The 13,836-nt window shown below is 47.5% G+C and overlaps 1 long non-coding RNA gene across 1 annotated transcript in view; it reads right to left on the bottom strand.

Annotated features, from left to right (window-relative positions):
* Window positions 1-5,717: 5,717 nt before the first annotated feature.
* The window catches only part of LOC309883595, a 213,054-nt gene continuing 204,935 nt past the window's right edge, over window positions 5,718-13,836 (bottom strand). The window contains exon 5 of the long non-coding RNA XR_014318484.1: window positions 5,718-6,759. This is a non-coding gene — a long non-coding RNA (uncharacterized lncRNA). The remainder of the gene's footprint in view (window positions 6,760-13,836) is intronic.

The following is a 13,836-nucleotide window of genomic DNA, read 5'->3' as shown; positions in this document are numbered from 1 at the left end:
TCTTTGTGGTTTTCCCATTTATGTCTCCAGTTCCATGGACGGTGGTGGCTCCACACCCAGTTCTGCACTTTACGCTGGTGGACCTTGATCTAATGTGCGTGGAAGCGTGCAAGAAAAGCAGATCTCCAAAATCCCTCAAACAGACCGTTTTTTTTTGTTGGGTCAGATTCCTGCTGGATAATACTGAACTAGATCACTGATGAAAACTGTAGGTGAACTTTGCTGCTCTAGCCTATATCTAACAGATAAAAGATTCTATCTTTATCCTCTGGGCCACACAGTCCCATTTTTGAGCCGTATTGTGTTTCCAGGTTATGTTAAAGCCAGCTGACTCTGCTGACTTTTTGCATCTGAAACATTCCTCCGCTTCTATCCATGTATTCAGCTGCAGAATATAGTTAATGCAATAATCTGTGGAAACGAACAATTAGTAGCTGTTGATGTTAAACAAGGTGACAGCAGCACTCACCAACTAGTACTTAATTATCCAAGCCAGACCATGCTGACGGGTTTACATACACTTTTGCTGAGCTTCAGGATCAGCACAATTCTGTACGGTAAAGGCAGGTCCCCTCTTGCAGTGCACTTGCACCATCCCTGAGGTTGGTGTCCCAGGCCCATGGCACTGCGTGTAATTAATCTACATTCTGAAAATAATCTTTTAATCATAGCATTAAGAGCATAATTTTAAGAGAAAAAAATAAAGCAAATTAAACAGCACAAGACAACAAAAGGAAGGAGAAGTAGCTACCTCCTAATCTGCTATAAACTAGTCCAATCTAACCTGTGTTTTCGTGGTGTCCTCCTACATCACTTCATACTTATCAGAGAAAGTAGACACCTCTTCTAAATAGAGGTATGCATACTAGTGGTATATAATAGTGGTAAATAGTGGTATGCACCACTGAAACAGGTACCTCTTTTATCTGTGGCATCCTATGAGCAAGGAAATAGAGTACAACACATTTGACGAGTAGGAGTGGGAGCAGACTAAGTTGGGCATCTAAACAAGAACTGGGCATCTAATTTGCCTTGATATCAACAGCAATCAAGCACCTAAACATCTTCTAGCACCTCAGCCCAGTTGACTGGGATACATTCACCCAATAGATCCGTAGCAGAGCAATTTGGGTGTCCTCTACTATCACCTGAAATAATAAGCTATCTTTCCACTGTTATTGTTGGGCATCCTAATAGATGGTTCTTCAGGATAGTAAAAGTGGTAGATTTGACCTCTCAGGTCAGTTAAAAACCCACTGGTTTACTTCTTGTGCAGCCTTGACTTAATTCTGGCAGTGTTCCTGAGGTGTATGTGGCTTGCCCCAGAGTCATCTAGTGCCGTAGGCTGTGGGCAATACAACCAAGGTTCTGTAGACCTTCAAGCCGGGCTGCTCTCTGTTACAAACGTGTTGCAGCAGTCAGCTCCTGCCCCAGGAGTTGCAGCACCGAGCGATCAGGCTGGTGACAGATTGTTTTACCCGTGCTTGAAACGAGAACACCGACCTGCAGAGATAATTGAGCGGTTGTTGCTAGGAGGCTTTGGAGCTGCTTTCTGAAGTTCTCCTGAAGTGATGGGTGCTTTGTTTGGATTGTTAAGGAACTCTGAAAGCTAAATACAGCTGCATCAGAATCACCATAAAAGGGAGTTGGATTTTGTGACTCTCCATTTCCTGAGACTAATATTTTCTGGGCACAAAACAGCAGTCTCTGTCTCTGAACGATTCCGGAATGAATCGTTCCAGCCTTTTTGACACTGCTCAGTTGCACTAAAATTGGAGCAGAATATCTCAGTCCAGAGCGCACACATGAAATACACACTTCGACTCATATTTAAAGTGATATGTGTGTATATATATAAATGTATACACAGTGTATACAAACAAACCTTCTTTTTGCATTCATGTATGTCATTTAGCTGTCATAACACTTGTTGTAGAGCTAGGCACCATTTAATTTTTCTTAGTCCTTGATCACCAACCCAAACACATATCATTAATTTACACTTTTAAATGTCTACACCAGAACTCAGATTGTTTACATTACATTAATTTAATTTGCTTGAGATCTTTGTGCATTTTTGTTTGAGATCTTTCCAGTCTTCTGATTAAGCATAAGAACCTGGGGACATCCCCATTTCACAAACAGATTTAAAAAATGGGTAAAAATAGATACAACTATTTGATTTACTCAAAACCTTGGCTGAAAGAAAGAATCAGGCTAAAACCAGGTCATCACGGCAACCAAAATATGTTTTTTTTTCTACTCACAAAGGTAACTCCGTGTATAACAAGGCACCTTTTTTTCTTTTTTTTTTTTTCTTTTTTTTTCTTTTCACAAACTCAACCATTTCCATGCCACTTTTCACAGAGAGGCTGTGAAAGACATAAGCACAATGGGTAAGGGAGCAGCTTTGGAGAAAGACATCAATTTCAATAAGGCCAAGAGGAGCACAGATAAGAGAGTCACGAGGGAAGGAGGATGGGAAAGGTCATCAAAGTATTTAAGTAATATTACCAAAAAGCAGAGTTACTCCATGAAGTCCATGCTCTCTATAAGGGCCTTTTTTGCACAAAGTCCCTTACTGTCAGGGAGGGATCCACAGGGTGGGATAAACCTATTTCCTAGTGTACAACTCTAGTCTGAGTGCTACTGACTAATTTGAAGTAGATTTTTCTGGCCCAATCTCCACAGTAAGTCATCAGGGATAATGGAAAGTGTATTTAAACTAGGTGATGAATCACCAAACCTACTGCTGGCTGAGGTGGATCACCCCTCTACATGGGGTGTGTTCCTCGTCTCTAGCCGAGGTATCCGTGATTCTCACAAGAGAAGTCACAGAAGTTAAAAAATGACAGCTCTTCCTGAGTACCTCCAAGAGAAATTTGTATATCTGATTCATGTTTCAGAAGCACAAAAAATCATTAAGCCTGTTAAATTAATAAAATCTAAGGCAGAGTGCAGAGGGTGAAGCCTGGCTGCTGCAGGTGGATGGGGAAGAGAAGGGAGAAGGCAGGCAGCCTGGGAGCCCTGGCTGCACAAGGCACCGCATATTTAGCATGGCAAAAGCATCCGCCTTTGACAGAGATCCTCTCACTGAGGATGGAAAGAAACGTTCATCAACGGCAACAAAAGACCTTGGAGCATCCCTCCTTGGCCCTTTATTTCCTGAGTGTGTAAGCCATGAATGATGAGTATGCTGAGGGTTAAAGTAAAAATAAAAAATCACTCTCTGGGAAAACATACAAGAAAAGGGCAGCTAAATCTCTGACAGATGAGAACACTCCCAGGGTGTCAGCTACGGGAGTTCTGATTTACTTTATCTGGAGGGAGAGATAAGGACTCCGCAGTAGAGCAGCATCTAATAAATGATGCCTGCAGCACAATAACAAGAGAGAGCTCTTCATTTTATTTATTTATTTTGCAGTTAATTTAGTGTTCCTGAAAGCAAGGGCTTTTTTCGCTCTGGTCACTGACAATACAGCCCAGCTCTCCCTCCCTCCCGGCTCTGTCAATAGGCACTTTATAAATAACCGGCGAGGAGGATCTTCACCCCTGACCTGTGGGATCCACCACTTGAGAAGAAAGACGAGGAGCGCTGAAGGAGCACTGATGCCTGGCAGACAGAGCACGTCCCCGGCTTGCAGACTGCTCACACAAATCTACCTCGTTCAGACCTGGTCTTCAAGGCACTAAGCATCTGGGCCATGGGCACATGATGCATGTAACCAGCAGCTGTGCTTATAAAACGGAGTTCATTCTGACTTCTGGGGTCTGCCACAAAAACTGAAATGAAGGCACGAGACAGGAAGATCAGATCAAAAATGAAACATAAAATAACAGCTCCTCTACTCCCCACCTCAACCGAAAGACTGGAAGAAAACTGTTAATTTTGGGGGAGAAATTAAAAAATGAGCTAGAGCTTAACCCAGAGCTATTCCCTCTGCTTTGCAGGCAGGACTGCTGCATTATTTCAGTGCACTTGTTCAGAACAAGAGGTGTTGCAAACACCTACTTTTTTTTTTTTTACTTTTTTTTTTTTTTCCCTGCTGCTTCCATGTGCCTCATTCCCTCCAGACTGTCCCTAGCTCATTAGTCATGTTGGGGCAATGCTAAGGTGGAGAATGATTACATAGTTGGCTCAGACTTTTCCCTTCCCAGTACAGCGTGTGCTTGGTTCCCTGCGGGGCGGAGGCTGACCTGAATGCCTTCTTAAAACCATACGCATGCAACCTGGAACTGTAATGATTTCTAGTCTGGAATTGTCCCTGTTCCCGTTCCCAGGGCCCATCTTTGAAAGCAGGATGGGACTGATTCAGTTCCTGTTGTTGCTGTAGGACAGGGTGAAAGACAGCTGATCCCTGCTGAAACAACTCACGTTTCCTCAGTTGCCTTCTGAAAAATGTATCACTAAGTGCACTCCTCATCTGGTGTTGTGTGTGGGAGAACTTGGTGAGTGCGAGAGTGTTGTGAGAGTCCCTTGGGAAACACTGGCTCCTCAATAACTTTCTGAGCTGCTCCAAAAGCCTGGGCCCTGTGGGACTGATAGTGGTGGCTTTTCCCAGGCAGAGCAGGGCTCCTTGCTGGGGAGCACACAGTCAAAGCAGAGGACAGCTGTCCTCTGCTACCATACAGCCATGTATGTTCATCTCTTACCCTAAACTTTCTCTTCTTATATATTTTTTTTCAGAAAATATTGAGCCCCCTTCTCTACTAGTCCTAGCCATGTCTTCCTCCTTGACTCAGTCTTTGACTCAACATTACATCCATGCTTGTCATTTCTTCTGCTTTATGTTCAATTTTAGCCTTTCCTCTCTTTCCATGCTGAGAAATCTAACCCGAAAACACATCGCCTTGTGACTTGCCTGAAGCAAACCTCTCTGTTCCACACCACCACCAGCGTTACCTGTTCAATACAACCCAGACCGCTCCTGCTCTGGAGCCTCCCACCGACTATGCCCTTGCACCCATGTCCTTTGCATGCAGTGTTTATGGACGAGAAGGTGGACGGCACGGGGTGAGGCCAGGAGGTTTGGGCAGGACGTGGCTTTGGGCAGAGCTCCCGGCAGCAGGCGCTGGCTCAGCCCTGTGCAGTACCCGCACTGTGGCCCCGAGCTCCAGCACAGTTCTACCTGCTCTGCCAGTTCCCAGCTCCCACAGCTGTCAAAACACCCTTGTCAGGAGCAGTAAAGCTCGTCCTTGCCTCTATCTGGCCGTACCCACATAATAAGCTTCTATGCCTCAGCCCTCTCCTCGAACATCTCCTGCGGGTTTGCACCTCTGCATCCGACCCAGCCCACGGGAGCCCCGATGCGCCCTGGCGGAGCTCTGAGCTGCCCCAGGCTGTGTGCAGCCACAGAAGGGCAGTGCCAGGCTCTGACACGACTCCTGCCCATCTGCAGGCACGGCGATGCAAAGGAGAAGCAGGTGATACCCTGCCTGCTCTCCCCAGCTTTGCTTTTCAGCCCCAGGCGGCTGTTTCAGCTTCAGTGCCACCAAATCCTCAGGCTGTGCTCTGAACACCAACCCAAGTCTGAATCCTGTTGGCACCATCTTGGCAGAGCGAGCAGTTAACCCAGTTGTTACTGAGGCATCTATCCAGTCCACCAAAATACATTTCAAATAAATAAATAAATAAATACATAAATAAATAAATAAATAACAAGGAACTACAATATTCTAGATATTAAATGAGGCATCTGAAGTCATCCCCAAATTATTTTGCTTTTGCACTAATAAAAGGAACACTGACAGAGATTTTTCAAAGCTGTTTTTAGGATTCAGATCAATTAATTTGTGCACCTATACACCTGAGACTGCACTGAAAATCCCAGGCTAAATTAATTTCCTACGTGGGAGAGGACCCTGCTTCCCCAGGTGAAGTGTCTGCCTTGCAGCCAAAGCCCCCAAAGCCAAAAGGATGGAGGAGCAGAAAAGGAAAAGGGGAATAGTTCACAGTGGAAAATGCTATTGATCCTTCACCATAGCAGCAATAGCTGGCAATACTGCAGCCCGAACCGACCTGCACACCAAAGCAGAGATTTGCAAAAATCCCCTCCAGAATGTAAGGAGCAAGGCCAGAAAAGCTATTTACGGCTTGCAGCTTTCCTTGGGCAATGAAAGAAACCGAAGCCTGATTAAGTTGCAGATTTGTAACTCTGCAGGCGAATAAACACATCCCCTGTGTTTTCACATAAAAATCACTCGTGAGGGGCTGGTTGCTGTTGGGGGAGAACATTCGGAGAGGGAGAAGGAAAATGCTTCCCCTACCACGAGCAACGTGCCCTCAGCAGACGGCACGGTGCCGTGTTCCCATCCCACCCGGCCTGCACAGTCACAGCAAAACTGAGTTGGGGGAACAGTGCTTTGTGGTGGAAAGGGATCATTTCTGCTACCCTGGCTCTAGGAAAGCTTCTTGTTTTCTTTTTCACTCAGCGTCAGAGCTCCAGCTTGCTAGATTCGCTCTTTAGTAAGTGCTAAGAAAGAAATTCCCCTTGGCGCAGAGGAGCCAGTAGCAAGATTTGGTAGGGTAATGTACTGTTCCAGATCCGGGCTGAAATGACTGTACCACCGAGTAAATGACTGCATGCTCCCCGAAAATGCCCTCTGGAGAATTATTGGAAACCATTTCCATCTGACAGGTTGGCGCTCAGCCTTTTCCACGGTCAGCATCCATCTCTGCTGGTGGCTGCTAACAAGCTGTCCGCTGCCCCACCGCGTAGCACAGGTGGATAAAGCCCCAGAAAAGAGGATTTTGGAGACCTGAAAGAGAGATAAACCCTACACTGAGTGTCCACTGACTTCAGAGGGAAGTGGATCAAGCCCTTTAATATTGTTATTGTAAGGCAGCAGTGCCCAAAGGGCTGCAGTAATGAGAGAGGCTCCGTGGCACTCAGTGGTGCGTCTGCTCCAAGAGCACTGAGAGCTGCCAGCGAAAGGAGTGAGTGAGCACGGACAGGCCAGGCAAGGGAGCACAGGAGCAAATGAGTTTTCCGTTTGCTGACAATTCTGTAAACATGAATGAGTAATTTTGTTTGTCAGAGATTTTCGAAGTTAAAAAGAGGCAGCTTGGCGCTGGACACAAATGTTTCCCGCTGGACTCTGCAATAACCAAACTCCAGAACATTTTGAAATGAGGAGTCAGCCTGAATCTAAAACAGGAAAAAAGGAACATGCCGTGTTTGAAATGTCAAGTGAAATGCTCTGAATGCTTTTGTGGTGTGTGTTTGGGTTTTTTCTTCAAAATGAAATCAAAATGGGTTTTCAGATTTATTTTATTTATTTTTTTTCCACATCTTCTTGCCAGCAGGACCAGCTGGGCTGGAGGCAAAGCATCTCAGAAAGCTCTCTGGGAAGACCACGTGGAAACAAGCCTGGGTATCTGGGCAGCACAGCAGCGGCCAAACCGCTGCTGAGGGTTTTGGTGAGCTTCTGGCCTGAGGAGGACTCGAGGAAGAATATGGAAGGGGAAAGGGCAGCCTCGAAGGTACCCAGCAGCACCAGAGAGGGTCTATGAAAAAAGATGGGGGTGGAGATGGTTTAAGAAATGGAAGAGGAAGGCAAGACAAAGGATCTAAGCTCTCTGTAGCCTCACAGATGTGACAGGTAGGGTTGGGGTAGCATACCAAGGCTGTGGGATATCCTAGAGAAGGGAAAGCCTGGGGTGAAGGCATGGTGAGGTGTGCTCCAGCCCAAGTGGTGAGCCGGGAAACAGACCCCTGCATCTTGCATGTTCTGCGACCGAAATATTCGTGTCTCAGCTCAAGAAACTGAACACCATTTCCAATCTGAAGCGATGGCACCAGCCAGCACCGTGTGACTCACGCTGAGCCCTGACCTCTCCGGGGCTGTGGAGGTTGATGTGGAAAGTATTAAAGTGACACACGAGTGGAGAGCTGACCTGGCTGTTTGTGGTGAGCACAGCAAGGAGACGCTGAGCTCCCTGGCCAAATGTCTGCTAAAGGCTCGGAGCCATGGTGTGAAGGGTTCAGGGGAGAGGACAGGGACCTGCAGCACCTGTAGCCCGAGGGATTTTGTTCAGGTGCCACGTGGGAGTTGGCAGTGACCAAAAATTTGAGCCCTGACGCAAGGTCTAAGCAGCCACCATGGCTTCTCTGTAAGCTGACAAAAACATCTACCAGCACCCAGAGAAGTGCTGGATGTCGCACACAGGCAGTGGGAGACCTTGGCAATGCTCCCTGCTCCCTCTGCTTGAAGCAGCCCGTGAGTGGGCAGCGTCCTTCTCTATTATTCAAAATCATCTCACAAGCTATTTATTTTTCACCCTCTAATCACTGCTTGATATCCAGGTCTCCGGCTGGAATTTGTTCCCGTGCTGTAACGTGAGAAATAAAACCGCTGGGAGTTTTCCCACTGCCGAGGCTCCTGGGCAGCCCGTACAAAGTTTGCCCTCCCGCAAGCTCTTGCAGGCGTGAGCTCAGCGCTTCCACCAGCACCAGCACGAGCACTGCTCAGCTGTGTGGGAATGCCTGGAGAAGGCCTTTGAAGAGGACTGGATCAAACTGGAATTTCAGTTTAATTAATCGCTGTAGAAAATGTCACTGGTGTTATTCACCCAGCTGTACTCTTATGTCATGCTTGCCTGAGACGAAGTTCTCCCAAGTGCTGTAATTTCTCACCGTACTCGGAAGGGATGCGGAACGGTGCTGGTACTCCCCAGGGCTTTCTGCAGTGGGCTCCTTGTCTGGCCTGGAGCTGCTGCCCCTCTGCCAGAGCCACCTGGAGCTGCCCATGTGCTTCACCTCGACCCCATCCCAAACTTCCCGAGGTCTCAGGGTGTGTTCAGCGGGTGGGCAGGAGGGCAGAGCCCCGCTGCAGCACCCGGCCGCCCGCCAGCATGGCAGGAGCAGGAGGGCAGAGGAGGCGTTGGTAGGGCTGTAAATCACCTTTGCTTCCTGCTGAGCTCCTGAGCTGCCAGAGATCTGCCTGCTTCCAGCTGCAGGAACTGACTAAGCGAAGGTGGGAAGAGGCTGCTATTATGCTTGATCAGCTTACGCTGCAATTAATGCTTTTTTTTTTTTTTTTTTTTTTTTTTTTTTAATATCCCTTTGCAGAGCAGGTTCCTCTCTGTTCTCTCCTTTGAGTTAAACCTTCCACCACTCCCATCCCTGCCAACACCCACTGGTTACGAGGACTGCAGTGAAATCTAATCGGAGCGGAGATCAACTCATTACCCTGAGAAGTAAACGTGTCTCTCAGACAAAGCAGCAATTTTGTCTGAGTCATTGCAGCATCCCTGAGTGTATCCAAAACAATCAAAAGCTGGCTAAACCAGTCCCTTAGTAGCAGAGCCATCACCTTTTCCTCCTGCACAGTCCCGAGGAGAAGCCGTGCTCTGCTTGCCCCGTTCCTGGCGAGGAACCCTCCTGCTCCTTTGTTCCCACGATTAATAATTCAAAGAAATCCCATGGCCCAAGCGCTCAGGTTTCCCCTTTGTTACAAAACTTTCAGCCATGGCAAGAAAATGGACATTTTTTACATGTTTTTTTTGGACTAACTCACGAAGGGCTGGGGATGGTGTAATTGTCCAAGTGGACGGGGATGAACAGCGCAGATTTGGGCGTGCACATGCGGGGGAACACAAACAGGAGGAGAAGAAGCGTTACCATAGAAATGACGAGCTGCCCGTGCCGACACGTTTGTCACATCAGCATCCCTGCCACCGCCTCCTGCTCCAGCCCTCGATGCTGCAGCGAGGGTGATGGCGCCTTCGGGTGTGCAGGTGTTCCTCTGCTCAGCCACTTCCCGCTGCCATGCGGGAGAACTGATACTGAACCCTGATAAAGGTCTGCGAGGTCCTGGTGAGCAGGCAGGAGCAGGATCCACAGTGCCACCCAGGAAACAGCTGGGCCGCCGGAGCTGCCTCCGGCCCCAAAGCCAGGGGATGGAGAGAGCTTGTGGGAAACCCGCAGATAAACACCTTGTCAGGAAGCCGAGAGCTTTACATTCCTTCCTCGGTATCACAAAGTTGCATCTCTGGACCGGTGCCAGCCCATAACCTAGCTGGGAACCTGTCCCTCGAATGGGGCTGGAAGGCTGCGGTGAGCAACGCAACCTCATTTATGGGGAGACGGAAAGGCTGGGGGTAGTACTGCCCTGGGAGGTGTGAAGCCAGCTCTTTGTTCCCCCAAAAAAGATCCTCACTTATCAGAAGCAGCAGCACAAGCAGTGTTTCCTAAGACCCCTCCCTGGGGGACAGCGGGGGCTGACAACACCAGCAGTTTTCCTGCAAGCCGCGTGGAATTTGGTACTTTTCATGAAGTCTAAACTCCTGGACTCTTCTCATTAACCGAAAGTCTTAGCTTTCATTTTTTCCTAGGTCTCATGACTGCGGAGAAAAGCTTAAAAACATGACCCTTAAGCCTCATAAATCAGAAGTTAAATTATTTCTTTTTTAAACTCAGCCCAAACATCCCAGTTAAGAAAGAAAAAAAAAAAAAAGGAGCAAGATCTCATGGCACTTTTTTAAACCAGAAGACTTTCTTTTTTACAGGGAAAAGCTGGGGGGCTGCAGAAACAAATCTTGATTCTTTAATGTTCAGAAAGTGTATATATATATATATATTATACACATAAATAAACATCATGCAATATACATAATGTGTATTTCAGCTCTGACCTTGTGAGCCCCTTATATTTTGTGAACAAAATTTACTGTTAAGCCATGGTCTCCCCTTGGCCTCGGTCAAAACTGCCAACAAAATAGGACATTCTTGGGAAGAACAGAGGAGCTAAAGTCCTAAACATCTGTGACACAGAACATACAAGCTGATAAATAAATAAATACCTGAATGGACCAACAACTTTCACTCTAGAAAATGTGTTGTTGACCAGTGGCCAGCAAGCTGGCAAACAACTGCAGAAAATGGCTCTGTGTCCCCCTGCAGTTTGTGGTGCCTCTCAAACCACAGAAGCAGAGAACAGGCAGATTGTGTTTTGTCCCTCTTTGAATGCTGCCCCAGTAAATGATTTTCCTTGATCAAGACTTAATCCAATAAGGAAGGCACAATAAGAATGCGAATGTCAATTTTAGTTGAGAAATTTGACCTGTTGGTCGTAGAAGCAGCTTAATTTAATTAGAGCTTATTGGAATAAAATAAATGCCCATTGTAGTAAGACTCACAAACAGCTGTGTCAAGACAACATAAAGAAGAGAGGAAGGGAGACCTGGCCTAAATTGCCAAAAGCCAGCATGGCGAGGTCAGCCGCAGGACGTGCACCTCCACGCGTTCCCTTACAGCCTCCCGGACCCCGTACAAGCCACAAAAAGCTTTGGCACCCTACTAAGGACACTTCACTTTCGGGAAGCGTTGAGGTTCTAGGAGAGCTTTGTTGGTGTTGGCTACTTAAGCTTCATGTGAGCTCATTGCAATTAGAAAAGCTGGGGCTCAGCGAGGTGGGGTGCCTTCTGCTCCGGTCCTACAGCGAACCCCAGTCACTGCTCGCGCTCCTCTGCTCCTGCCAGCTCAACATGAGCTCGTGTAGGGGGCAGGATCAGTGCCCATGTGGTCACTCTCCGCTCTCATGCCCCTGTTCCAGGCAGACGTGACGTTTGTCTGCTTTCACGCCTGTGCGTGCCGCGTTTTGGGCTGTGGGAATTTCCTGCTGCTTTGAAGGCACGGCCTGGTGTGGTTCGCACCCTGCAGAGAGCTGTCAGTGCCTGAGGCTTGACACCGCCTTGTCAGAGCGAATATTTCAGTGTGAGTAGCATAAAACCCCAAAAACGAGGGGGTGAGCTTTAGGCCGAACAGGTTCGGTCCTATAAAATTGCCTAGAGGCAATCACAAGCTTGATCGTGGTGCAAAGAAACCGAGTTTCCCTCAGTCACTGAGACTTTTCCAAGTTACTTGGTGTGACGAGTCAGGGCAACTCTTGTGACACCCAGATTTCAAATGTTTTTAAACAGGCCTTCAAAGACACCTGCAATTAGGTAGGCAAGTTTTCACACTTACAGGTCCAGATCTCTGTTTCAGATTTAGAAGTGGCCTCAAGAAAGCAGCCTCACAAAACATGAGTACCAAAGACAGAGAGCGATGCTTTGCCTCAGCCTGATGTTACCACTCGGGTCTACAGTTGTGGTTCAGGTGCAACTCCAGAAAGCAGGGTATTTGAACATATAGTTAATCAAAGAAGCTCTACAAAAACTGCTTTAAGAAAAGATACTGAAGGAAAAAGAGAGGATGGAAAAATAACAAAAATAATTATTTCAAAGCCAAAAAAATAAGGACAGCTCAGACAGAGTACCGTAAGCACTGAAAAACATGCCTGAGAAAGTTATGGGATTCCAAGACGTGGCTTCCACCCAAGAATCCTGCAAGCATGGCACAAGCAAATCCAGATAAAGCCATTTTAAAACAGCCCCTCAAAGCAGAAATTAACAGAAGGAGCTGAACTAGAAAATGTTCACATATAATTCCCGAGCAGATGGATTGTAAGTCTCTGAAACAGAAGGTCTCACCCACAGAAGTTCCTATCCGTCCTTGGAGTACGAGAGACAACAAAAGCAGCGTTTATAGATGGCGATGTGTTCATGTGCTCTTACCTATATGAGGATGAGAGTCTCAGCACACAAATTCAGGGGTTTAACTCTCCTCGTGCTGAGTGCTGCCAGCCTCACGGGGCTGTGGTTATGGTGCAGGAGCTCACTCAGACCTGACTGCAGTCAGAAGGAAGGTCCTTGGTAGGACCATGCACCTACTGAGGGACCCCATCCTGGTCAGGCCAGTGGTCAGCAGGACCCTGCACACTGCATTTATGACGTGCTGGTCGAAAAAGCTGCAAAACTGGGACTTAGATCCAGGGTTCTTTGGTATCTGGATGTGAAGCCATGGGTTAGGCCCACCTCTTCCAAGCAGAGGGAGCTGAACCATGTCTGGACAGCTGCCAAGCCGTTTGGGGAGGCTCAGGCTGGGAAGGAGGCACGGCCAGGTGGCTGGACGCTGCGTTGCACAATAACATGGGGCTCGGGCTTGTGCAAACCTGACAAAAAACATGTTTATATTCAAGAAGACTCCCCAGTAACAGCATTCTGTTGACCCGAAGAGCAACCTCAAGAAGCAAAAACTTTAAGGCTATCTGTACTCGTAAATATAAATACATATTTGAGCAACCTGGTCTAGTGGCAGGTGTCCCTGCCCATGGCAGAGGGGCTGGACAATCTTCAAGGTCCCTTCCAATCCAAACCATTCTGATTCTGTGATATCTTTCCTGGAGGACATGGGATGTAAAACATCTGAGCTTGTCTGGGAAACTGCCTGGATTTGTGTCTGTCCAAGCAATCCTTTAATTGCAAGAGATGACCTAACACAGACCTTTTATGTGTGCTTCGGAAACCCTAAACTCCTCCATGAATTCAGGCGGGTATGGGCATCTCAGCCTTTTAACAGACCAAGTTCTGAAATGGTGAATCAAACATCAGTAGTGGGGGCAGGATCCTCACCAGGGGAGGAGAGCCTGCAGTCCAAAGCAACGGGGGAGCTGGATTTGGGGACTGCACCGAGCACTGGCTCCACCTGAACCCATAGATACAGATCTATTGAACTGGTTCTTCCAGCACAGCCTGAGCGCCTGGACGCCTGGCATTTTTCTAGTGTAATAGCACACACATGAACGGTAGGGAGTGGCTGGATGAATAAAACACTGCAGCAGAAGCAATAATTCAGGATTCCATTTAACAGATGATGGCTTTCAGGGCTGTAAATACCTATGAAAGCTCCCAGGGCCAGAAAGCCTCAGCGAGGTTGCTCTAGGCACTGCATTGGCACTGATGCCCCAAAACTGGTGCAGAAGGCAGGTGAGACTGCAGCACCCTCCAGCACC

The sequence above is a fragment of the Aythya marila genome, assembly GCF_965140915.1.
Source record: "Aythya marila genome assembly, chromosome: 14".
Classification (NCBI taxonomy): domain Eukaryota; kingdom Metazoa; phylum Chordata; class Aves; order Anseriformes; family Anatidae; genus Aythya; species Aythya marila.
This window is presented reverse-complemented; position numbering and strand designations above follow the sequence as displayed.